At 45.1% G+C, this 23,063-nt stretch overlaps 1 protein-coding gene across 1 annotated transcript in view; it reads right to left on the bottom strand.

Moving 5' to 3' along the window:
* arhgef16 (Rho guanine nucleotide exchange factor (GEF) 16) overlaps positions 1–17,630 on the bottom strand; it is a 58,706-nt gene extending 41,076 nt beyond the window's left edge. Inside the window, exon 1 of the mRNA XM_068017147.1 lies at positions 17,401–17,630. The gene's annotated coding sequence lies outside the window, so the exon portion shown is untranslated. The remainder of the gene's footprint in view (positions 1–17,400) is intronic.
* Between the last annotated feature and the right edge of the window lie 5,433 nt (positions 17,631–23,063).

Raw genomic sequence — 23,063 nt, 5'->3', positions numbered from 1 at the left:
TTTGGCTGCTAAATTGGAGCTGTGTTTAACCGGCACTGTCCCTTTAAGACCACTAAGGTACTCCCTGTGGGGGAAGTGCTGATTAGAGGCTGAAGGAAGCTCTTGTGGGATTTCTGCTGACTCCCAGCTTGGGGAGAGGGGAGGTTATCAATGACAGGAAGAAAGCAGCAGGAAATGACTGGCTTACCTGCTTTTATAAAATTTCTTAGGTTTGGGGCTTGAATCCGCAACATTCTGACTCAAGAAGTGAGAGAGTGTGGCCACTGAGCTCGGCTGAAAAGGCTATAAAAAGGCTTTACCTGACAATGGCTTCAGTTCTGCTGAACAAAACATTAACCTGTCTTTTCTCTTTAGGGATGCTGTGTATTTTTAGCGTTTTTTGCATTAATTGGGACCTTTTGGATTTCTATGGCTCAGTTACACAGCCATTTAATCGGTCTGGTTTGAGATTTCTTAATATAATAAATAAAAACAAGCTGTGATCATGTGTGTCAGCCATGGCTCGGGGTAGCACTCTCTCCTCAGAGTCAGAAGGTTCAAGTCCCACTCCAGGACTCGAGCACAAAAATCAAGCCTGGCATTCCTGTGCAGAACTGAGGGACTGTTGGAGGTGCTGTGTTTCACATGAGATATTAATCCGAGGCCCTGTCTCACCCCTCAGGTAGGTATAAAAGATCCCATGGCACTATTTCGAAGAAGAACGTAGAATTCTCCCCAATGTCTTGGTCAATATTTATCCCTCAATCACATTCACAGAAACAGATTATCTGGTCATTATCACATTGATGTTTGTGGGAGCTTGGTGTGCACAAATTGGTTGCTGCCTTTCCCACATTATAACAGAGACTACACTTCAAAAGTACTTCATTGGTTATAATGCATTTTGGGAACCCCTGTGGCCGTGAATGGTGCCAAATAAATGCAAGTCTTTCTTCTATGTGATCTCTGCAGCCATCACATTGCATTACTGTTCACTTCATCAAACTTATCATTCTCCACAAGGGCATTAATAAATATTCCACCACTGGGACCAGTTATTCCCATCACCTTCTTAAATCCTGGCTTGGACCGATTCTTGTGTTGCCCATTCTCCACCCTCCAACTCTTGGATCATCTGCTGTGCAATCCTCAGCTCAACGATCCACTATTGCCCAATCCGAACTCCCCATCTCGTGGAGCAGCTGCAGCCCAAACCCCACCCTCCATAGAAAGTGAGTCAGGGGAATTAATAATGGATAATAAGGAGATGGCAGATGAATTGAACAGATATTTTGCATCAGTCGTCACTATTGAGGATACAAGTAACATCCCAAAATAGCTGTAAGTCAGGAAATGGAAGGAAGGGTGGAATTTATGAAAATTACAATCACCAGGGAAGTGGTACTGAACAAATTGTTGGAGCTGCGGGCTGACAAGTCCCTGAGTCCTGATGGATTTCATCCTAAGGTGTTAAAAGAAGTGGCTGGTGAGATAGTTGATGCGTTGGTTTTAATTTTCCAAAATTCCCTAGATTCGATGAAGGTTCCATTAGATTAGAAAATAGCGAATGTAACTCCTTTATTCAAAAAGGGAGGGATGTACTGTACTTAGATTTCCAGAAGGCATTTGAGAAGGTGCCACATCAAAGGTTATTGCAGAAAATAAAAGCTCATGGTGTAGGGGGTAACATATTGGCATGGATAGAAGATTGGCTGGCTAACAGGAAACAGAGAGTAGATATAAATGGGTCAGTTTCTGGTTGGCAAGATGTAATGAGTGGTGTGCCACAGGGATCTGTGCTGGGGCCTCAACATTTTACAATTTATATAACTGACTTGGATGAAGGGATCGAAGGTATGGTTGCTAAATTTGCTGATGACACAAAGATAGGTAGGAAAGTAAGTTGCGAAGAGGACATAAGGAGGCTACAAAGGGATATAGATAGGTTAAGTGAGTGGGCAAAGATTTGGCAAATGGAGTATTATGTGGGAAAGTGGGAAATTGTCCATTTTGGCAGGAAGAATAAAAAAGCATATTACCTAAATAGTAAGAGATTGCAGAGGGAATTGGGTGTCCTAGTGCATTAATCGCAAAAGGTTAGTATGCAGGTTCAGCAAGTAATTAGGAAAGCTAATTGAATTGCGAGGGGAATTGAATACAAAAGTAGGGAGGTTATGCTTCAGTTATACGGGCATTGGTGAGACCACATCTGGAGTATTGTGTGCAGTACTGGTCTCCTTATTTAAGGAAGGATGTAACTGCATTGGAAGCAGGTCAGAGAAGGTTTACTAGACTAATACCTGGAATGGGCGGATTGTCTTCGGAGGAAAGGTTGGACAGGTTAGGCTTGTATCCGCTGGAAGTTAGAAGAATAAGAAGTGACTTGATCAAAACATATAAGGTCCTGAGGGATCTTGACAGGGTGGATGTGGAAAGGATGTTTCCCCTTGTGGGAGAATCTAGAACTAGGGGGTCACTGTTTAAAAATAAGGGGTCACCGATTTAAGACAGACGTGAGGAGACATTTTTCCTCTGAGGGTCGTGAGTCTTCGGAACTCTCTTCCTCAAAAGGCAGTGGAAGCAGAGTCTTTAAATATTTTTAAGGCAGAGGTAGATAGATTCTTGATAAGCAGCGGGTGGAAGGTTATTGGGGTTAGGTGGGAAAGTGGAGTCGAGGTTACAATCAGATCAGCCATGATCTTATTGCATGGAAGAGCAGGCTAGAAGGGCCGATTTGCCTACTCCTGCTCCTAATTCGTATGGTCGTATTTCCATTTTTTGGAACTGCGTCTGTTCTGTTTCATCCTCCAGACAAATCTGGATTTTGATTTGACAAGCTTTGTTTTGATTGCTAAGCACATAAAATCAAAACAACATTGGGGGGGAGAAATTGGGTTCATCGGCTCCCATTCTTTGGACACTACAAGTGTCCTTAGAATTTCAAAATGGCATCCGGGGTGCAGCTGAGATCTGTTGCTTGCAATTCCTGTGCCATGTGGGAACTTCAAGACACTGCACGTATCTTGGGTAACCGTGTGTGTAGGAAGTGTCTCCAGCTGCTTCAGCTTGAGGGACAGTTGCAGTCACTCCAGAGTATCAGGGAGCAGGACAGTTTCCTGGATCATACGTTCCAGGAGGTGGTCACCCCACAGGAAGAAAGAGTTTAGGATAGTAGGTGGGTGGTCATCTGTAAGAGCAGGAAGAGGCAGGCGGGGCAGGAGTCTTCAAGGTGTGTGCCACTCTCAAACAGGTACTCGGCATTGGGGACTGCTGGGAGTGACGATACCCTCAGGAGTGCAGTCCAGACCATGGCACCAATGGGAAAGGGACTGTACAGGAGGGAGCAGCAAAGCGTAGAAATGCAGTTGTTATAAGAGATTCCATAGTTAGGAGGACAGACAGGCATTTCTGTAACCATCAATGAGAGTCCTGGGGCCAGCATAAAGGACATCACTGAGAGAGTGCAGAATATTCTGCAAGGGGAAGGGAGTGAGCCAGAAGTTGTGGTACACGTTGGTACCAACTACATAGCAAGGGCAGGTATTGAGATCCTATGGTCAGATTTTCAGGAGCTGTGGTGGGGTGGGTGGAGAGCGGGGCGAAGTTATAAACTAGGACCTTGAAGGTAGTAATCTCTGGATTACTCCCAGTGTCATGCACTAACGAGAATAGAAATAGGAAGATAGGGAGGATCAATGCGTGGTTTGAAGCATGGTGCAGGAGGGAGGGCTTCAGATTCTTGGGGAATTGGGACCAGTTCTGGGGCAGGAGGCACCTATTCAAAAGGGACAGGCTACACTCTACAGGACTGGAACCAATGTCCTCATGGGGAGGTTCACATGTATGGTTGGGGAGGGTTAAAACTAAATTGGCAGGGGGATGGGCACCAGCATATCGAAGTAGAAAAGAGAAATAAGGTGCATAAAGTAAGAGTGTTGGATAGTACTAGAGAAGTCATACCATATTAGATATGAGCAGACTAGGAAGGACTACGAGGAATACAAAGGCAGAATGCATGTATGTGAACAAACAAAGTGTACTGAATAAGGGTGGCGAGCTACAAGCACAAATAGCCATGTGGGAATCTGAGACAGTGACAACAATGGAAACGTGGCTTAAAAATGGTGAGGATTCAGCACTTAATATTCACGGATACAAAGTGTTCAGAAAAGATATGGAATGAAAAATGGGAGGTGGGGTGGCAGCACTGTATAGGGAAGATATTGTAGCATTGGAAAAAGGGAATGTCCTTGAGTGGGCATGTATTGAATCCATTTGATTAGAACTGAGACACAAAAAGTGTATGATGACACGGGGGATCTGGTAAGGATAAAGCGGAACCAAAGTTTGATAGGAAAAACAGTAATGGAACAATGGTTGGTCTTTAAGGAGGAGCTGTTTCAGGTACAGGCTAGGTACATTCCAACAAGAGGGAAAGGCAGGGAACCCAAAGCCAGGGCTCCTTGGATGATTAAGGAGATAGAGAATATGGTGGAACAAAAAAAAGAGGGTGTATGATGCATGTCAGGTGAATTCTTCAAGTCAGAACCAAGCCAAATACAGAAATTTGAAATGGAAGTGAAGAGGAAAATAAGACTGGCAAAGAGAAAATATCAGAATAGAATGGCAATCAACATAAAAAGGGAACCGAAAAATCCTTTACCAGCCTGTAAATAGTAAGTGGGTAGTAAGGAGGGTTGGGGCCTATTAGCGACAAAGAAGGTGATATATGCTTAGAGGCACAGGGAAAAGCTAGAATACTTAATAAGTACTTTGTATCGGTGTTTACTAACGAAGAGGATGCTGAGAAGGTAGAGGTAACAGATGGAGTGAAAATTGATAGGAAGGATGTACTGGAAGGGCTGGCTATGATTAGAGTGGATATGTTGCTTGGTCCAGATGGCTTGCATCCCAGGTTGCTGAAGGAAGTGGGAGCGGAGATAGTGGAAGGGCTTGCCATAATCTTCCAATCTTCCCTAGATAGGGGGGAGGTGTCAGAGGATTGGAAAGTGGTAAATGTGATACCTGTTACCACTCGGTGAGAAAGGTGTCTTGGGTTCTCTTTCAGTCTTCACCTGGTCTTAGCTTAACAGGGTTTAATTTTATACGCATCGTGTTTTTAGCTTCCCCTTGGAGAATCCCTGTTCACCACTTTCCAATGATAAGGCAAAGAAACCAGCACAAACAGGCTTTGTTAGGTTTAAAGAAGAAAGATTGAAATTTATTAAACTTAAACTCTAATTTGGTTAACGGCCACAGATACACAACGCGCCCACGCTAGCATGCATACGTGATACACACATGCAAATAGAGACAGAAAAGAGAAGAAAAATAAAGTGGAAAAGTTTGAGGCAATTTCTGAAGAGTTTTTGTTACGGTTCTTCTCACTGTAGAGTCCTTGATTGTAGGTAGATCTTGCTTTTCATTGGGGCCCAGTATTCTTCTTAAGCCTTGTTTTCTGTAGGAGACTTTTCTCTCTTGGGGTTCATGTGTCTTCAGTGGATTTGGAGTTCCGTGAGAAAGAGATGGGAGCAGACAGGAGAGATCTTCTCAGTCCAAGAGCAAACAGACACTGAGTTCAAACTGTACAATTCAGAAAAACCCAGGTTGCCGAGCAGGTTAGTCATGTGACTAATTAGTCTGACCACGTCTTGGATTGTATCACCTTAGCAGTCTCTGGAATGCTCCTCTTACACACAATACCTGGTGATCAAGGTCCATTGTGGGTTGAATGTATCAGGAATTGGTCCTTTGTCCTTCCAAGCACTATCTGTTAATATGCAAATATCTTTTCCAGCCATAGCTGATCTGTTTAAGAAGTCATTTCTTCACTCCAGTAACAGTTTAAAATCAATGTTCATGACAAAATTTATGTGCCTCATTCTTGGCAGGTGGGGGCCTAGCATAACACACCATATTCAAGAAAGGGTATAAGGATGTTCCTAGTAACTACAGGCCGGTTAATTTAACATCAGTGGTGAGTAAGGTTTTAGAAACAATAATTAGGGAAAACATTATTGGACACTTGGAGAGGTTTAAGTTAATTAAGCAGAGCCATCACCAATTTGTAACAGGCGGATCGTGTTTGATTAATTGAATTTTTTGATGAAGTAACAGAGAAGGTTGATGAAGGGAATGCAGTGGATGTTGTCCCCATGGATTTTAAGAAAATGTTTGACAATGTGCCAATTAAAAGACTGGTTAACAAAATTGAGGCTCATGGAATAGGAGAGTCAATGTCCAATTAGATTTTAAAAATTGGCTTTAGGACAGAAGTAGCCAGTAGTGGTAAATGGTTGTTTTTCAGACTGGAAGATGGTAGACAGTGATGTTCCCCAAAGTTCAGTGCTATACATAAAATAACCTGGATATTGGAATACAGAATAAAATTTCAACAATCGCCAATGATACCAAACTTGGAGGTGTGGCAGACATTGAGGATTATTCCAATTGACTGCAACAGGACATAGATAGGTGAGCAGAATAGGCAGACAAGTGGCAGATGGAATTTAATACAGAGAAGAGATAGGGGGAGGCAATAATAATGGCACAGTTCTAAAAAGAGTGTGCAGGACAGAGGGACCTGGGGGTATCATGTGCACAGACCTTCAAAGGTGGTAGGACGTATTGACAGAGTAGTTAGCAAAGCATTCAGGATCTTGGGCTCCATAAATAGATGCATAGAGTACAAAAGTAGGGAAGTTGTGCTGAATCTGTATAAAGCTCTGGTTAGGCCACAACTAGAGTGTTATATCCAGTTCTGGTCACCACGCTTTAGGAAGGAGGTGAAGGTCCTTGAGAGGGTGCAGAGGAAATTTACCAGAATGGTTATAGTAGGAGATATAAGATGCATTGGTTGTAATTTTCCAAAATTCCCTAGATTCTGGAAAGGTCCCATCAGATTGGAAAATAGAGAATGTAACTCCTCTATTCAAGAAAGGAGGGAGACAGAAAACAGGAAGATACAGGCCAGTTAACCTAGCTTCTGTCATAGGAAAAATGCTCGAATCTGTTATTAAGGAGGTTATAGCAGGGCACTTAGAAAATGTTAATACAATCAGGCAGAGCCAACTTGGTTTTGTGAAAGGGAAATCGTGTTTGACTAATTTATTAGAGTTCTTTGAGGAAGTAACAAGCAACGTGGATAAAAGGGAACCTGTAGATGTGGTGTACCTGTATTTCCAAAAGGTGTCTGATAAGGTGCCACTTCAAAGGTTACTACACAAAATAAGAGCTCATGGTGTAGGGGGTAATATGGATATCCATATTAGCATGGATAGAGGATTGCTTAGCTAACAGGAAACAGAGAGTAGGAATAAGTGGGTCATTTTCGGGTTGGCAAGCTGTAACTAGTGAAGTGTGACAGGGATCAGTGCTGGGGCCTCAACTATTTACAATTTATATCAATGACTTGGATGAAGGAACCGAATGTATGGTTGCTAAATTTGCTGATGGCACAAAAATAGGTAGGAGAGCAAGTTGTGAGGAGAATATAAGGAGTCTGCAAAGGGATTTAGATTAGGTTAAGTGCATGGGCAAAAATTTGTCAGATGGAGTATAGTGTGGGAAAATGTGAACGTGTCCACTTTGGTAGGAATAGGAAAGCTGTATATTATTTAAATGGAGAGAGATTGCAGAACTCTGTGGTACAGAGGGGTGTGTGTGTCCTGGTACATGATACACAAAAAGTTAATACGCAGGTACAGCAAGTGATCAGGAAGGCAAATGGAATGTTGTCGGTTACTGCAAGGGGAATGGAATATAAAAGTAGGGAAGTTTTGCTACAGTTGTACAGGGCGTTGGTGAGACTGCATCTGCAGTACTGCGTACAGTTTTGATCTCCTTAAGAAACGATATAAATGTATTAGAAACAGTTCAGAGAAGGTTCACGCGACTGATTCCTAGGATGAAGGAGTTATCTTATTGGTCAGGTTGGGCCTGTATCTATTGGTGTTTAGAAGAATGAGAGGTGATCTTACTGAAACATAAGATCTTGAGGGGAGTTGACAGGGTGGATGCGGAGAGGATGTCTCCCCTTATGAGACAGACTAGAACCAGAGGACACAGTTTAAAGATAAGGGGTCTTCCATTTAAGATGGAGATGAGGAGAATTTTTTTCTCTGGGACGGTTGTTAGTCTGTGAAATTCTTTACCCAGAGAGCAGTGGAGGCAGGGTCATTGAATATTTTAAGACTGAGTTAGATAGATTCTTGATTGACAAGGGAGTGAAAGGGTATAGGGGGTAGACAGGAAAGCAGAGTTGAGGCCACAATCAGATCAGCCATGAACTTATCAAATGGCGAAGCAGGCTCAAAGGGCTGAATGGCCTACTCCTACAAAGGAGAATGAAGGGAGTTTTGATAGAGGTGTACAAGATTATGGCAAGTTTCGATAAGGTAGATAAAGAAAAGCTGCTTCCATTAGCTGATGATATCAGGAATGGAGGCACAGATTTAAGATTTTAGGCAAGTGACACAGGGGACACATGAGGAAGAATGTTTTTTATGCAGTGGGTGGTAATGACCTGGAACCCACTGTCTACGAGGGTGGTGGAAGCGGAGACAATGAATGATTTCAAAAGGAAATTGGATGTGCACATGAGGGAAATAAACCTGCGGGGCTATGGGGATAGATCGGAGGAATAGGACTGACTGGATTGCTCTACACAGAGCTGGCATAGACTTGAGGGGCTGAATATGGCACAGGAGGGGGTCAATAACACAGACTCTACGCCATATTGGTGAGGGCGCTGGCATGCATGGTAAACAGCCACCAGAAGTATGCAGTTGGCCATTTCATGACATCATGCAGTGTGCAACACTGATCTGACGTCAGCGATGCCATTTAGGAGCTCAACATTCCAGCCAATGCCCTCGCTTGACCTCGTCCATGTGTTCAGCAGCCGGAAGGACCTTCCACCAGCACTATTTAAATGGATCATCAACTTCTTCAGGTTAGTTGCTGATTGATTTCTTCTGGATGTTGCTATGATTCTACAAACGTTTGGTGTTTTCTATAGTTGTTTCAAATGGGAAAAGTCTACAGGCAGTGGTGCGACAGGTGCTGATGGATATTTGCTAACATCAGGGTTTCTGCTCAGTGCAGTTGCTCCCAGACATGAATGCACTAGTAGATATTCCCCTTGGAATACAACATGACTTGGAGAATAAACAAACAGAGGCTGTGCAGAGCAGGACAAAATTCCAGAGAGAGGAGGAAGAGGAGGGGAAGAAGGGCTCTCAGCAGGAGGCCATATCCGCCCAGGGTGTTCAGAGGGCAATTCTCCAACCTGAACAATGTGCAAGACATCTGTGTTTCAGTAAAGACATCCTTCACTGAAATCTGTCACCTGCTGCAGCCACACCTACCACATCAAAGCAGGGCAATTATCACATTTCCAGCGGATGTGAAGGTGTCTGCGGTGATGAACATCTTTGCGTCCGGCTCCTTCCAGGCTGGAGCTGAAGATAAATACAACAGGCGGCACAGTGGCGTAGTGGTTAGCACAGCAGCCTCACAGCTCCAGGGACCCGGGTTCGATTCTGGGTACTCCTGTGTGGAGTTTGCAAGTTCTCCCTGTGACCGCGTGGGTTTTCACCGGGTGCTCCGGTTTCCTCCCACAGCCAAAGACTTGCAGGTGATAGGTAAATTGGCCGTTGTAAATTGTCCCTAGTGTAGGTAGGTGGTAGGGAATATGGGATTACTGCAGGGTTAGTATAAATGGGTGGTTGTTGGTCGGCACAGACTCGGTGGGCCGAAGGGCCTGTTTCAGTGCTATATCTCTAAATAAATAAATTAAAAAAATAAATAACATTTCGCAGTTTGCTGTCCATTGTTGTGTAAGGCAGGTCACTGAGGTTGACTACACTTCATTCTATCTTGCCAGGGAGAGCAAGCACATGTCTTCACTAGGATTGTAGTCTTCCCCATGGTGCAGGGTTCCATTAACTGCAGACGCATCAACTTTGCCCTGCACCGGAACCGAAAAGGATTCCGCTCCCTCAAGGTCAGCTGGTGTGGGACCATGGACAGAATCATGCAGGACAAGCTGCTGGAAGAGGGAGAAGGGGGAGAAGGACTCTCAGCAGGCGACCACATCTGCCCAGGGTGTTTAGGGAGCAATTCTCCTACATGAACCTCTGTGACGAACAATGTGTGATATATCTGTGCTTCAGTAGAGATGTCCTCACTGCAATCAGCCACCTGCTGCAGCCACAACTGCGATCTCAGAGCAGGGCACGAACGGCATTGCCAGTGACTGTGAAGGTGACCGTGGCAATGAACTTTTATGCGCCTGGCTCCTTCCAGGCTGGCAGTCATGATGCCATCATTCTGTGGCAGTCCGCTGTACCAGCTGCATTTGAGCCACCATGGCAAACCAAAGAGCAATTGGCTGACACATGGCTCATGACTCCGGTGCGCAGCCCATACACACAATGAGAGCACCACGTTGCCACACAAAATGTGATCAAGCAGACCACTGGCAAGCTGAAACAATGCTTCCACTACCTGGACCGCTCTGGAGGAGCCCTGCAGTACTCGGCAGAGGGGGTGTCAACATTCATGGTAGTCTGCTGTATGCTGTACAACCTCACCATGAGGAGACAGCACTTGCCACTAGTTGCACAGTGATCCGTTAAAGGAGCATGAAAAGGAGGAGGAGAAGGAATAAGGAGGGAGGAGGCAACCTACACAGCCCCTTCCTTCCCAGAAGAACTTATCTGAGTATGATACCAGTAGCCGCAACAACAATTACCATTAACCAACAGTCCCACGTCTTACCGTCCCTCTGTCACTGACCATCACAGCATGAACAGCCAAAATGCAAAAATAAAAGCCACCACAAAAACATTTCAAACCAATTAAAATTGAAAATCATGCTACATTCCATAGAAGTCAATAATCACCCTTGTGCATTCCCCAAGTTCCTTTGCCTGGCCCAGTGTAGTGCTACCCCAGTGGCTGCAGCATGGTTGATCGGAGGCTGCTGACTTCCAGTGCACGAGTCTACAGATGGCATTGGAGATTACTCTCAGGCAGCTCTGGGCCTAGAAGGTCCGGCTGTGGAGTACACCATCTCAGAATGGGCGGCAGCAGTCTGGGCTGGATAGCTGGCAGGCAACATCAAGGGCACTGGCAGAGTAGCAGGGGTGGGAGGACAAATGTCAACCTGAGAGAGTGCAACAGGCTCGTGTTCATGGAACCATTGCCACTCCCCACCTCTCCCCCCACCCCCGCCCAAGGGCAGAGCCTCAGCAACCCTAATAATCTGTTGCAGGACAATGCACGCCCCTTTGTAGACAATAATCAACAGCCATGATGGCAGCAGTCAGAGTTTCCATTGCAGCACTCAGACTTTGGACAGGTGCTGCTTGTGCTGCAATGGAAGCTGTGACATTGGCCATCAGACACTGCATCACGATTCAGTCCCCAAATGTGCGAAAGGAATTGGCCACCATTTCCACACTGGAAAGGATGGGCTCCAAGCTCTGTGCCAAGTTGGTGCTGGACTCCTCCATACTCAACGGACATTGACTGCAGCGTTTCTAGTAAGTTTTCCAATGCACCAACCATTTCGTTCTTCTGTAGGATGCCCCATGAAAGTGTTCATCTGTGTCCTCCAACATAACCCATGTGCGACCTCACCCTCTGGAAAGCTAGCACATGTGCTACTCTTGTCCCCTGCCCTGACTGCAACCCACTTGTGCCCAGTGTCTCACCATATGCAGATGCCATCTATAATCCATCCTCTAAGATACGCGCAGTGTCAGTGTCTGAGTTAGTGGTTGCGAGTATGAAATCAAGTGACGATGCTGTGTCTTCATCATCACTCCCTTCTTGGTGTTCCTCCAGGACATCCAAAAGGAAAAGGGCACAAGGGTAAGGTTATGGTATGTGGAGGTGGAGAAAGAAAGAGGTGCCTGCTTATACCATCTGCAGTTTGTAAATCAGAAGCTATATGGGATGAGTGGGAAGTGAGGACGAGGGTTGAGTGTGAGGATACCGTCATCTTTGATGGTTTCAGCCCTGCTGCTGGCCATAGTCTCAGCAATGGACATCCCAGTAACGAGCAGTTCCACCTCCTCCACAGGGTAGGACATGCAGGTGTGCTCCCCAGTGTCCTGGCCAATATTTATCCCTCAACCAACATCAAAAACAACAGATTGCCTGGTCATTATCACATTGCTGTTTGTGTGCAAATTGCATTACCTACAAGACGACACTTCAAAAGTACCTCATTGGTTGTAAAGTGTTTTGGGATGTCCTGAGGTTGTGAAACGTGCTGTGAGAAAGTAAAACTTTCTCCTTTAAGATGCTTCATAGAATCTACCACTTTGGCAAAATGCTTGGTCATCTGTCCAAACATCTCTTTTCGCTCAGTGTCAATCTTTGATTGATCATGTGAAGCGTAAAAGGGGTTATCACAGAATCACAAAATTGTTACAGCACAGAAGGAGGCCATTTGGCCTATCATGTCTGCACCAGCTCTCTGAAAGAGAAACTCACTCAGTTCCATTCCCCTGCCTTCTCCCCATAACCCTTTTCATATAACTCTCTAATTCCCCTTTGAATGCTTCAATTGAATCTGCCTCCATCACGTTCTCAGGCAGCACATTCCAGACCTTAACTACTCGCTGCATGAAAAAGTTTTTCCTCATGTCACTTTTTCTTCTCTTGTCAAATACTTTAAATCCGTGCCCTCTCGTTCTCGATCCTTTCACGAGTGGGAACAGTTTCTCTCTATCTACTCTGTCCAGATACCTCATGATTTTCAATAGCTCTATCAAATCACCTCTCAGCCTTCTCTTCTCCAAGGAAAACAGTCCTAACTTCTCCAATCTATCTTCATAACTGAAATTCCTCATCCCTGGAACCATTCTCGTGATTCTTTTCTAGACTGTCTCCAATACCCTCATGTCTTTCCTCAGGTGCTGTGCCCAGAATTTAACTCAATACTCCAGCTGAGGCCGAACTATCGTCTTATACAAGTTCAACATAACGTCCTTGCTCTTGTACTCTATGCCCCTATTAATAAAGCCCAGGAAACTGTATGCTTTATTCACCACTCTCTCAACCTGTCCTGCCACCTTCAATGACTTATGCACATATACACCTAGGTTCCTCTGCTCCTGCACCCCCTTTAGAATTGTACCCTTTATTCTATATTGTCTCTCCATGTTCTTCCTACCAAAATGAATCACTTCACATTTCTCCACATTGAACTTAATCTGTCACCTGTCTGCCCATTCCACCAACTTATCTATGTCCTTTTGAAGTTCCACACTATCCTCCTCACAGTTCACAATGCTTCCAAGTTTCATAATCAGCTGCAAACTTTGAAATTGTGTCCTGTACACCAAGATCTAGGTCATTAACATATATAATCAGGAAAAGCAAGGGCCCCAACACTGATCGCTGGGGATCTCCACTGCAAACCTTCCTCTAGCCCGAAAAACATCCATTAACCACTACTCTTTGTATCCTGTCACTCAGCCAATTTCGTATCCATGTTGCTACTGGCCCTTTTACTCCATGAGCTATAACTTTGCTCACAAGTCCGTTGTATGGCACTGTATCAAATGCCTTTTGAAAGTCCATATACACCACATCAACAGCACTGCCATCAACCCTCTCTGTTACCTCCTCAAAAAACTCCAGCAAGTTAGTTAAATATGATTTTCCGTTACGAAATCCATGCTGGCTTTCCTTAATTAACTCGCATCTGTGCATGTAACTATTGATTTTGTCTCGAATTTTTTTTTTTCTCTAGAAGTTTTCCCACCACCGAAGTTAAACTGACTGGCCTGTAGTTGCTGGGCTTATCTTTACACTCTTTTTTGAACAAGGATGTAACGTTTGCAATTCTCCAGTCCTCTGGCACAACCCCTGAGTCGAAGAAGGACTGAAAAATTATGGCCAGTGCCTCTGTGATTTCCACCCTCACTTCCCTCAGTATCCTTGGATGCATCTCATCTGGTCCTGATGCTTTATCCACTTTAAGTACAGGCAGCCTATCTAATACTTCCTCTTTATCAATTTTAAACCCTTCTAGTGCCTGACTTACCTCCTCTTTCAACATTACCAAGGAAGATGCAACCCAGGCAAAGACAGATGCAAAGTATTCATTTAATACCTCGGCTATGCCCTCTGCCTCCATGTGTAAATCCCCTTTCTGGTCCCTAATCAGCCCTACTCCTTTTACCACCCTTTTACTATTTATATGCCTATAGAAAACTTTGGGATCTCCTTGAATGCTAACTGCCACTCTCTTTTCATGCTCTCTCTTTGCTTCTCTTATTTGCTTTTTAACTTCCTCTCTGGACCTTTGATATTCAGCCTGGTTCTCAAGAGTATTTTCTTCCTGGAATCTGTCAGAAATACACTTTTTCTTCTTTATCTTAATCTCTACCTCTTTTGTCATCCAGGGAGCTCTGGATTTGTTTGCTCTACTTTTCCCCTTCCAGGGAACATACCTTGACTGTGCCCGAACTATCTCTTCTTTGAAGATGGCCCATTGCTCATCTACCAGTTTTCCTGCCAGCTTTTGACTCCAATTTATTCACCCCAGCTCCATTCTTATCCCATTGAAGAAGTTGGCTTTCCCCCAGTTAATTATTCTTACCCTGGATTGTTCTTTGTCCTTTTCCATAGTCAGCCTAAACCTTATGATACAATGATCACTATCCCCTAAATGCTCCCCTACTGATACTTGATCCACTTGGTCCACTTCTGGTGCCTTTCTCGTTGGACTAGCAACATACTGTTGTAGAAGATTTTCCTGAACACACTCTAGGAACTCTTGCCCCTCACTGCCCTTTACACTACTATTATCCCAGTCTATGTTTGGATAATTAAAGTCCCCCATTGTAACTACCCTACAATTTTTGCACCTCTCTGTAATTTCCTTGAAAATTTGTTTGTCTATGTCCTTCCCACTAGCTGGTGGCCTATAGACAACACCGAGCAATGTAACTGCACCTTTTTTATTCCTTAGCTCTAGCCAAATTGATTCGGTCCTCAACCCCTCTGGGAAATCCTTTTTCTCCAGCACTGCAATGCTCTCCTTCATCAATACTGCTACCCCTCCCCCTTTTTTGCCTTTCCTATCTTTCCTGAACACCTTATATCCAGGAATATTTAACACCCAGTCCTGCCCTTCTTTCAGCCTGGTCTCTGTTATAGCCACATCATATTTCCACATGGCCATCTGCACCTGTACCTCACCAGTCTTATTAACCACACTCTGTGCATTCACATACAAGCACATTAACTCTGATTCAGACTTTATTCCTTTCTCCCTTACTCTGACCCGATCTAATAACTTACTATTCCCTACTCTAGTGTTATCTATCTCCCCCAGTATTCTGTGCACCTCTCTGATATTTGCTCCTGGTTTCCACACCTCTGGCTAGTTACCAGTTTTGCTTCCCTCTAATCTGAGCTCCCTCCCAGGTTCCCATCTCCCTGATAATTTAGTTTAAAACCTTCCCAACAGCATGAGCAAATCTCCCCGCGAGGTTATTCATCCCAGTCCTGCTAAGATGCAATCTGTCCACCTTGTACAGGTCCCACCTGCCCCAGAACTGTGCCAATCCAGCCACATCTTCAATCGCTCAGTTCTCCTATTCCTGTGCTCACTTGCATGTAGGACTGGGATTAATCCTGAGATTATTGCTTTTGAGGTCCTGCTTTTTAATCTCCTTCCTGGCTCCCTAAAATCTGCCTTTGGTACCTCATTCCCCTTCTTACCCATGTCATTGGTATCAATGTGGACGACAACCTCTGGTTTTTTTTTTTATTTCCAAAATATACTTTATTCATAAAAATCTGTAAAAATTACATTGCCAAACAGTTTCCAAACAGCACCAAAAAATACAAACATTGCAAAGGAGATCAGTTTCCTTCAATACTGTCCTGAGTTTCTTCCCAACCCTTCCGTTTCACAATTGTCATGTCAATTACAGTTTTACATTTACAGCAATTGAGAATATTAACGATACAGTTCGAGGGGTTTCCCATTGATCCAGCCCCTCAGTCCATCTTGGTGGGGGAACCTTACACTGTGGTCTTTCCCCATTGAGCCTTTGCTGCGGCTGCCCGAAGCTTTAGTGCGTCCCTCAGCACGTAGTCCTGGACCTTGGAATGTGCCAGTCTGCAACATTCGGTGGTGGACAACTCTTTGCGCTGGAAGACCAGCAAGTTTCGGGCAGACCAAAGGGCGTCTTTCATCGAATTGATAGTCCTCCAGCAGCAGTTGATGTTTGTCTCGGTGTGCGTCCCTGGGAACAGCCCGTAGAGCACAGACTCCTGTGTTACAGAGCTGCTTGGGATGAACCTTGACAAAAACCACTGCATCTCTTTCCACACCTGCTTTGCAAAGGCACATTCCAGGAGGAGGTGGGCGACCGTCTCTTCCCCACCACAGCCAACGCGGGGGCATTGTGCGGAGGGGGCGAGACTTCGGGTGTGCATGAAAGATCTGACAGGGAGGGCCCTTTTCACCACCAGCCAAGCTACGTCTTGGTGCTTGTTTGAAAGTTCTGGTGATGAGGCATTCCGCCAAATGACTTTGACGGTCTGCTCGGGGAACCATCCGACAGGATCCACTGTTTCCTTTTCCCGTAGGGCCTTGAGGACATTCCGTGCAGACCACTGCCTGATGGACCGGTGGTCAAAGGTGTTTTCCCGCAGAAACTGCTCCACGAAGGATAGTCCACCCTCCCCCAGAAGAATCGCCTGCAGCCCCTCCATCACATCCTTGACCCTGGCACCAGGGACGCAACACACCATCTTAGAGTCATGTTTACTGCCACAGAAACGCCGGTCTGTTCTCCTAACTAATCCCCTATCACTACTGCTCTTCCACTCCTCTTCCTTCCCTCCTGTATTAGAAATGCAAGTTGTTGTGGTTACCTATAGTTCCCAGTAGGTTGTCCCCGTCCCCACCCCCCACAAAGAAAGGCAAACAAGGCACCAGAACAGAGACATTGCAAAATCTAAACACAATCCATATCAGTCTTTTAAAAAATTCGACCGGAAGAGCAGGAAATGACACCAGAGAAAGATGTGCAGCCTTGTTCCTCAATCCCCAGCCCACCTGTACTCTCGCCCAGTTAAAGAACCATCGAAGCCGCCAAGATTGCAAAAGAAACATTTACCCTCAAACTTCTGGCAACTTTCCAGAAACCTTTGCAACTTTGAACGAATTATATCAGTGCTACTGCACTTCCGTTTGGGATTCATCCCACTCAGCAGGAAAATAACATGAAAAGTTGTTTTACTTTCAAACTATGAAATTACAGTTCATTTATTTTGCAATTTCAGTGTTAATGAAATGACTCATTCAATTCCCGATTTCACCGCGGTTGAAAAAGTGACAGTTCTGTTCAAGGGGTTCGGGCTGAGCTGCCAGTATCTTACCTTAGTTTTCTGGGATTGTCCCCACTCTCTGGGTCTGTCCCGGGACGGGGGTCTGAGATTCGCGAGTAGATAATTTTAGCCGATAGTGCCTGAAGTTTGGCGCAATCTGAACTTCGCAGCGAAACTTCCGCAACCTGTGACTGTCTCAGCCGGACGTCACGTCCCAGGTGTGTGAATGGAAAGGTTACCCAACCCACCTGTAGCACAGCAGAAACCTGCAGTGTCCTCGGCCCAACCATCTTCAGCTGCTTCATCAATCAGAAGTGGGGATGTTCGCTGATGATTGCACAATGTTCAGCACCATTTGTGACACTTCAGTTACTGAAGCAACCCATGTAGAAATGCAGCAAGACCTGGATAATATCCAGGCTTGGGCTGAGAAGTGGCAAGTAACATTTGCGGTACACAAGTGCCAGACAATGATCATCTCCAACGAGAGAATCTAACCATCTCCCCTTGACATTCAACAGCATTACCATCGCTGAATCCCCCACTATCATCATTCTGGCGGTCAACATTGACCAGAAACTGAACTGGAGTTGCCATATAAATACCGTGGCTACAAGAGCAGGTCAGAGGCTAGGAATCCTGTGGCGAGTAACTTACCTCCTGACTCCCCAAAGCCTGTCCACCATCTACAAGGCACAAGTCAGGAGTGTGATGGAATACTCTCCACTTGCCTGGATGGGTGCAGCTCCAACAACACTCAAGAAGCTCGACACCATCCAGGACAAAGCAGCCCTCTTGATTATCACCCCATCCACAAACATTCACTCCCTCCACCTCCGATGCACAGTGGCAGCAGTGTGTACCATCTACAAGATGCACGGCAGCAACACACCAAGGCTCCTTAGACAGCACCTTCCAAACCCGCGACTTCTACCAACTAGAAGGACAAGGGCAGCAGATACATGGGAACATCACCACCTGCAAGTTCCCCTCCAAGCCACACACCATCCTGACTTGGAACTATATCACTGTTCCTTCACTGTCACTGGGTCAAAATCCTGGAACTCCTTTCCTAACAGCACTGTGGGTGTACCTACCTCACATGGACTGCAGCGGTTCAAGAAGGCGGCTCACCACCACCTTCTCAAGGGCAATTAGGGATGGGCAATAAATGCTGGCCCAGACTGCGAGGCTCACATCCCATGAACCAATAAAAAAAAGCTCTCAGCCCAGATCACCTGCAGCACAGCAGAAACCAGCAGCTCTCAGCCCAGCTCACCTATAGCATGGCAGAAACCAGCAGCTCTTAGCCCAGCCCACCTGTAGCACAGCATTAACCAGCAGCTCTCAGCCCAGCTCACCTATAGCATGGCAGAAACCAGCAGCTCTTAGCCCAGCCCACCTGTAGCACAGCAGAAACCAGCAGCTCTCAGCCCAGCTCACCTATAGCATGGCAGAAACCAGCAGCTCTTAGCCCAGCCCACCTGTAGCACAGCAGAAACCAGCAGCTCTCAGCCCAGCTCACCTGCAGCACAGCAGAAACCAGCAGCTCTTAGCCCAGCCCATCTGTAGCACAGCAGAAACCAGCAGCTCTCAGCCCAGCCCACCAGTAGCATTGCAGAAACCAGCAGCTTTCAGCCCAGCCCACCTGCAGCCCAGCAGAAACCAGCAACTCTCAGCCCAGCACACCTGTGGCACAGCAGAAACCAGCAGCTCTCAGCCCAGCACAGCTGTAGCATTGAAAAAAACAGTAGCATGCTATTCTAGTCTACGTCCAGGACTACAAGAACAAGCAGCCCCCAGACCAACTGATCTATAGCATTGTGGGAACCAGCAGCTTCCAGGAGGAAATGTTCTGTCCACCAGCCAACTGAATCTCATGGACCAAGAACTAACTGACTAGATGAACCTTTCAGCTTCCATTGCTGTCAGTGCAGATTCAGACCCAGGCAAGAAACCCATACGTTTTTATTATTCATTGTCAGGATATGGACATCACTGTCAAGGCCAGCATTTGTTGTCCTTGACATGGTAGTGGTGAGCCACCTTCTTAAATAGATGCAGTTCAGGTAGGGAGGTACAGCAACAGCTCCCACGGCGGCATAAACAGACCTGAGCAGCAGGCAGTTCCAAGATTTTGACCCAGCAACGACGAAGGAACGGCAATATATGGTGTTGGGAGTTGAACTGAGAGGTGATGATGTACCCATGCTGCCCTTGTCCTTCCAGGTGGTAGAGGTTGTGGCTTTGGGAGGTGCTGCCGAAGAAGCTTTGATGACTTGCTGAGGTGTATCCTGTAGACAGTTCATACTGTAACCACAGTGTGCTGGTGTTAAAGTGAACCCTTACTGCACATATTAAAATGGGTCAAGCAGCTCTCTGATTGAGTGACCTGTCCAGCACTGGTGCAGGTCTCTCTTTAATTATTGCTCTCCCGGATCCATGTTGTCAATGTAAAACAGCCTTTACATATCAGTAATGTATCAGGCTACACAACCTCATTCTATGTTGCATTTGTCAGCTCCAGGTCGCCATCTCCAGGCTGCTTCCAGGTACAAGAATCTGTCCACTTCTCAGTCAGACTGCTCTGTTTTATCTGATAAGCACAGTACCATTCTGCAGGGGCACTCTCTGGGTTAGACCTCATCTGTAATTGGCTTTTCTTCATAAGAACTTCTTAAATTTAAACGTACGAAGCAACTTCCACATCCTCAAGACATCCCAAAGTGCTTCACAGCTAATGTATTACTTTTTGAACTTAATAATGTTGTTATGTAGCAGCTTGTCTATATGGCAAAGTGCCACAAACAGAAATGAGATGAATACCAGGTGAATCTATTTTGGGAGGAATGCTAAACCAGAACACCAGGGAGAACTTCCCTGTTCCTCCTCAGAGAGACGTGAGTTATTTTATGTCCACCTGCGAGGATAAAAGTGCCTTGGTTTAATGTCTTATCCTAAAGACGGTCCTGCTGAACTCCCTCAGTACTCCACTGTCAGCCTAGTTGATGTGATGAAGTCTCCGGGGTGGGGCTTAAACCCTCAACCTTCTGACTCAGAGGCAAGAAGAGCTACCACTGAGCCAAAGTTGACACCTTATGCTGTTGAATAAACAGGAACTCCAGGCAATTGCAAAACAAATACAGTGCTGCTATTTTTAACCCTTACCCTGCCGAATAAAGAAAAACTTCATACAGTTGCCCACGTAGCACCTGAATAAAGGTTTGGGAAATTAAAAAAATTCTTGTAACCTCTTTTGTTTCAATTTTAACCTTTAAGCAGAACACAATGTAGCTTGGTACAAAGTGGAACAGAAGGATTCATTGCTAACAAAAGGGGTTTTTACAATCTGCTCAGGAAGATATTACATCACTCATGGGTGCTTTTGCATTGTCAACTGTACAAGTCTGTACCAATGAGATGACTCATGTTGGTCATGTGTGTGCGTGCATGCTATAGTGCCCCCTCTTGAAACACAGTTTCGCATGTGATGTTTTATTTAATGTTTCGCCTTACCTTTCCTAGGTAATTTTCTCCCCTCCTCCTTTTTGAAGACTCTGGTTTCTTATTGAGGCATGGAACATTTCCAACATCTCATCATTGTTTGAGTCTCGACTGAGTGTGTTTGCTGGCTATTTAACCCCAAGGGGCATCATGGATGAAGCTAATCTTGACTTCAGCTGACGTCCCCTCATGAATATTTGCAGCTGGGGTTGCTGGATAATGATCCGCTAAGTCTGAAAAGCAAACCTGGCACCTTCTTGTCAGTATTTACTCAGTGACTCAATGCCTTAACCGGCTTAACCAGAGGTAGCTAGAGCTTTCTTGTTAGATTGAGAGTCCTGGATGAAGGAGCTAGGGTCCAAAGTACAGGATGAAAAGGCATGGAAAGAAGATGAAGTCAATCAGGATCTGGTGGTTAGGTGCCACCAAGTTTATAGATTTTAGGGAGAAAGGGCATGAGGAATTCCACACTTTGGAAGTCCTGGGAAAGAGTGAGTTGGGTTAGAAGGCAGTGCGATGAGTCTTGATGAGACAGTGACAATGCTATGAGAAGGAAACAGTGTGTAGGATGATATATTTGCAACTTAGGAAGCACAAAATGGGAAAGTTCAGAGGACTTCTGACCATGGTACTTTTGATAAAATAGTAAGAGATAAGTAAGATTACAAGAAAGACAGAGAGAGAGAGAGAGAGAGGGAGCTAGAGAGGAGAGTTTGGATTTTGCACTGTAAACTGGACAGAGAGTATCACCTATCACAGGACTAAGATTTTTTATCTTGCCAAGGATAGAGTCATAATGGCACAGAAGGAGGCCTTTCATCCCGTCGAGTCCATACCTGCTCTCTGTAGAGCAATCCAGTCAGTCCCATTCCCCAGCTCTATGTGGAAGGTGTTGGAAGTCTCCCCAGATACAGGAGCTGTGTTCAAGCTCTTGGTATTTAGAGTTAAGAGCTGTTCAGGAAATGTTTTAGTACAAAAAAGAAGACTGAGCATCTTGATACAGTGAGACACAACTAAACTTTTGAGTGTCTGGAACCTTTAAACAAGAGTAGGCTCCATTGAGAGCAATTGACATTAATACAAAACCTTTAATGTAATAAATGCCACATGAGACTTCACAGGGGTAGAACAGACTCCAACATGTAGTAGAGGAATTAGGGGAAGTGATGGAAAGCAGGGTTGATGTAGTAGGTTCTGAGAAAGTTTTTAAAGCCAGAGAGCGGCAACAAAACAGAAGGGTTTCGAGAGTGTTTTGGAGAGCAGGGTACAGAGATGTGAATGCTCTAGCACTTTAGTGAAGTGGAGGGAGTGAAATTAAATTCAAACACACACCCTGCAGTGTTTAGGGATGTGTGGAGCAGTCCTGGCACAGGACAACCAACATCTCAGCCTCATACTCAGCTGTGAACTTAGGGTTGTCAACTATGGTTGGATGTATTCCCAGAGGTTCCATCACATGACCATCTGCTTCCAATCACGTCACTTGGTCAAACAGCGTTTTTTCCTATCTCCATATTTTTTTTAATACTACTAAATGAAAATGGTTACTGAAACTTTTTTTAAACAATTTTTTTTTTAACACTGCTATGATTTTCCTCCTGGTTATTTGGAGCAGTGTCCAGAAGATTAATCCTTAATTCCTGGAGTTTCCAGGACAATCCTGGAGGGTTATCAACCCAATGTGAACTGCTCGCACTGTAGAGCTAAGGTCCTTCGTAGCGATGGTGTCTTAGCTTAAGCCCATCATTTTTTTTTTGTCATTTGGTGATTCAGATTTCTTTGTCGACAGAAAAATTACTTTTGTGTTGGAAAATCTGAACTGAGAGAATGGAAAGGCACCAGCTCAGTTTCAGAGTACACAATAACAAAGGCAAAGAAAGGTTCAATGGCAGAAACACATTCTCTCTTAATCATGAAAACGCTGCATCCACTATTGTCCACATCCATTGTCACTGCTAACACATCAACCCTTATTAAATCAGAAACATACAACATTAAAAAACTGACACCAGAGATTGAGGTCAGAGCATGAATATTACCCCTGCCTTCAGAAGACAGTTTGAAATAGGTCATTATTTGCAGGTTTATGACCTTTTCTGAAGTGCTTTGATGAGATTCCTGCCTTGCAGGTTCTTCTGGGCACCCACTGATCTCGCTGATAATGCTTGGGGTTGGCACTCGGAGGCTTAACTCTGCTTCTGGCAGTACAC

The sequence above is a fragment of the Heterodontus francisci genome, chromosome 37 (genome assembly GCF_036365525.1).
Source record: "Heterodontus francisci isolate sHetFra1 chromosome 37, sHetFra1.hap1, whole genome shotgun sequence".
Taxonomy (NCBI): domain Eukaryota; kingdom Metazoa; phylum Chordata; class Chondrichthyes; order Heterodontiformes; family Heterodontidae; genus Heterodontus; species Heterodontus francisci.
This window is presented reverse-complemented; position numbering and strand designations above follow the sequence as displayed.